Raw genomic sequence first — 4392 nt, 5'->3', positions numbered from 1 at the left:
TCAATCTTTCCACTGCTCACTATTAACTAACATATTTTTTTCTTGAGCTCTCCTTGAGAGTGCACATATTTTCTAGCTCTTTTACTCGTGTTCTTCTCCCCAGCCAAATACCTGCCTCCCTCATGCAGCCTTGCCAAGTACAAAGCAACAGGGATTAGACAAATGCATTTTAATGCTGGTGTCACCGTTACTGCACCAAAATGCATTAGTCACGCATGTTACAGCTCCTCTGGTGAGGTGCTGCATAATATCATTAAACAAAAGCAGTCAGTGTGCTCACTTAGCCCACCTGCTCAGGCAATTATCAGGCCAGTCACCATCAGGTCTGCTTATTATCACATTGTCTGTTGCCTGGTGACCTTCAGCCGAGCCTGAAGACACTCTAGGGCCGATTATGACTTCGGCGGACGGAAAAGCCAGTCGGCCGAAGTCCCAACAGGTAGGTTGCCGCTAGTACGGCCACCTCCCCGTCAGCCCCATTGCGAGTTTCCTGCTGGGTCAGTGGGTAGAAACAGAGTTTCCGCTCGCTGGCCCAGCGGGAAATGGCCTACAGCATTGTCATAATAGAGCCGGCGGCAATGCTGTAATGCGTGGGGTGCACCAGCACATATTGGCGGCAGTCCATCCACCACCGCGAAGACTGCCAGGGTCATAATGAGGGCCTCTGTCTCAGCCCGGCAGTCACAGGGAGGCATATCTTGTTGATGCAAGCAAATTCAGCAGAATACTGCACTCATCGTGAGAGCTGCGGGCGGAATCTCCGAACTCAGGATGGAATCTGCCTGAGTATGGAGATTCTGCCCCTCTGGTGGATGTAAAGATACGACTTGTATCTTACCTTTCTGAATACCGAAAAGTCATAAAGTTAGACTTCTGGTCTAAACTTAGACCAAAAGTCTAACTTTGCCTTTGTGAATTGGGCCTGTGTGTGTGTAACCAGAGGGAAACATGAATTAATCCTGGTTGTCTTGGTGCTGAAAAGTCACTTGTGTATATATAATTTTAGGAGGTTCCAGTCTGATACTGAGGCACCACTGTGTCTATGCATGTCATGATTTTAATGTTGTATAACAACAGTATAAGATAGGCTGTCATGAAATATACAAAGAGATTAGGGGGCAGATTTACAAAGAACTCAAGTTGCTCTTGCATGACACAGGGCAACACAATTCGTTATCCTGGATTTCCAAAGCCACTTTTTTGTGGCTTTGCATGCTTGCATTGCATTACTGTACATCTGAGAGGAGTTCCATGGGTGAAGCATGGGCGTTCCCATACATCCACCCATGGATTTGACGCAACCCCAGATTTACTAAAGTCAGTAAACCTGGGATTGCGCCACAATGGTGCACCTCTCAGACCCAGGCGTAACGAAGAGTAATATCTTTATTTCTCCTCCTTACTTCCTTTTTCTATTTTTCTATTTGTGATGCATTCCGCGTCACACATAGAAAAAGGAAAATGCTATTAAGGATTTTTTTGTACATGAATGGGTACTTTATGGCACAAAAATAATCCTGAAAGGCATTTTCCTGTTCATAATGCAGACACCCTTGCAGCATGATGCAGCACAGCGCCAGTCCAAGGGGAGAGCAGAAGTGTGCCATAGTAGATATAGTGCATTTCTGCTCTCTCCATTTCAAACAATGCAGTGCAGCAACTTTGTTTAATTTAGTAGTCTTGAAGCCATAGTAAATATGCCCGTTGCTGTTTAAATATTTAATATAACAAATGAATGTGCCTTAAAAATATGTATTTTTAGGAATCGCAGAGGTAACTGCAAATAAAACAAAGCACACACCTTATATCAAAGATAAATGCAAGTGGCAATAATCGCTGGGAAATAAATTATTTTACATTAAGAAAATTGTTTAATGCAGTCACTGCAGATGTCTGTGTGTTGTGTGTAATTGGAGAGAAACAGAATTGAATCATGGTTGATGCAGCGTGCAATAGTCATTTTTAGGTCGAGCGTTAGCGTTCGGCCTGCTGTATACTAAAGTATACAATAGAGTGAGTTCCAGTGTTTTGAGTTGTTAGTTGCAGTGTCTTTCAAAAATCCTTGCTTGCTAGTGGTCAGTTCTGCCTCTTTGTCCTGCCTTTTTTCACTTTGGGAGCAGCACAAAGTACTGTGTAATTACGCACTGTCCTGTTTATCTCTTCTGAAGGGGACTTTTTCTTTCAGTATTGGCCTGTTTGCCTTGCGCTGTGGGTGTGTGTTCAGTCCCTCCTCCCCACCAGCTCCCTCTGTTAACATAAACCAACATAAGAGGGGGCTTTTCCAGGGCCAGCTCGCTCTCGCTCTCTTCCTCGTTCTTTTCACTCTGTATGGCAATAAAAGTCCAGTCAGTAATTTTCAACCCTATGAGCTCTGACTCGAGCAAACACGAGACTATTGCATTCCAAATGCTTGTTTTTAATAGACTATACTGTTGTACAATGTATAATAGGCGATATAGAGGAGGCAAATAATTAACTTTCTTCCTGTTTTACTAAAGGCATCTGAATCAGGGTGCAGGAGGAGAGGAAGAGCATGAATGTTTCTTAACTCGTTTAAAAAAACTATTGCTTCATGAGATGCCATTCACAGCAATCTGATCTACTAAGATGAACTATTTTGCATTCTTCTGAACTTTTAAGAGGCTTTATCGTACTTTTCTGCATGATTTATGGGTCAAACATGTTTATAGCTAAGATCGTGCAGGGATTTTAAAGCCATACCAGAAGATTGGCTCAGCTCCTGCTGTTAATATGTGAGCCCGCTCAGCTTTAGCAGACACACACACATGCATGCACTCCTATATGGACTCTCTCTCCTGGTGCACACTGATGCAGACTAACACAGATTTAAACCCACACACGACAAACGTACACGTCACATGCATGCAAGCACATCCGTACCAGTCACATCCCCGTTACCCTTTTGCAACAGGGCTCTCCGCTCCCAAATGAGCACTTGCCACCATCGTGTGAGTGACAGACAACCATGAAGAGGCAGATCTGTACTGCCACACGTGTGAACATGATCAGTCCAGAAATCTACACAGGCAGCAGCTCCTTCCTCACAACTTAAAAGCGCTTGAAGGAAAACATGAGGATGGGTGGAATCCACACCCAGCCTGCAAGAGTTAAGCTCTCCCATCTGTGCCAGCCCGCCTTGCCCTGCCCACAGCTCTTGTTATGTTCTTCTCGTCCTCCACGTATTGTAAATAAACTCCTGGAGGGCTCTAGTTCCAGTAAACTAGCGGATTGAGGGGTTGTTGAGCCATCTGCCCCATTCCCAGCCTGCCGCAGGCCTTTTGGATGAACAAAGGTAAAAGGTCTGGGGTGGAATGTTCTTTTTTTTTTTTATGTTTCATTTAGCGCGAACGCTGAGCCCACCATCTGTCCGTGTGAAGTAAGGGGCAGACGGTCACTGTACCCCTTCCCCCTCAATAGACATCAATGGTAAAACTGGATGATACATTTTTTTTTACACAATCTTCCGTTGACCTCTTGCAACAGGTCCCCTGCATGGGTCTGTCACATCACGGGTGAGCGTTCATTCTTGGGCTGGAATCCTGCTCCCGTGTCTCAGAGCACGTGTGTGTGATGACACCGTGTGCAAGCAGCACCTGGGGCTTCTGCCTCTGTCACAGCGTGTGCCTGGAAGCCCCTCTCAGCCACTTGCTCCTTCGTGTCACATGTGCAGCCAGGTGCAAACTAAGGTTATACCCCAGTCACAGGGTGACCACGCCTGTTTATAGCGTGTCTACGTCTAAGCGGTGAAGTCCCTTTTTCGCAGTCTCCATATGCAGCATGCTGCCACTCATGTAGCGCTTTCATGTCTCCCGCCGTGGCCTCAAGGTGCTTTCCAGCAATTGGGTCAGTTATTACTATGTCTGTGCTGCAGGGGTGGCTGTTGAGTGTTGCTGCCCTGTGTGGGACCAAGGCAATATGCTTCAGATTATGCTGTTAGGATAAAATGTCCAGCAGCACAAACAAACCTCCCACCGCTGTGCTCCGCCTTCACGGGGATACAGCAGGTGTGAAAAATCACATCTTTATTCCTTTTCTGATTTTTCGATGCTTGTTGATGGCCCGCTTCCTCCTTAGGCTAAGCTTCTGATATACACGGAATGTTTGTTGGTGTGTCCCGGCGCTCTGGAGCATCTCAGATCCATGTGTGAATAGTTCACTCACCCATTTGTCTTCTGTACCTTCCTGATTTAAAGAGTTGAACAGGACTGCAAGTTGCCCCAGTGCAGCACATTATGCAGCTCTGCACGGCTGCCCAGAAAGGGCTGTGGTTGGCCTTCTCTACGCACGTTAGGACTTTAGGATGGAGCCATTGTACCCCCAACCCCCCCAGAGCTTGTCTTGGCAGTCCCAGTGAGAAGCAACGTTATCGAC

This window comes from Pleurodeles waltl, chromosome 3_1 (genome assembly GCF_031143425.1).
Source record: "Pleurodeles waltl isolate 20211129_DDA chromosome 3_1, aPleWal1.hap1.20221129, whole genome shotgun sequence".
Taxonomy (NCBI): domain Eukaryota; kingdom Metazoa; phylum Chordata; class Amphibia; order Caudata; family Salamandridae; genus Pleurodeles; species Pleurodeles waltl.
Note: the sequence above shows the minus strand (reverse complement) of the source record.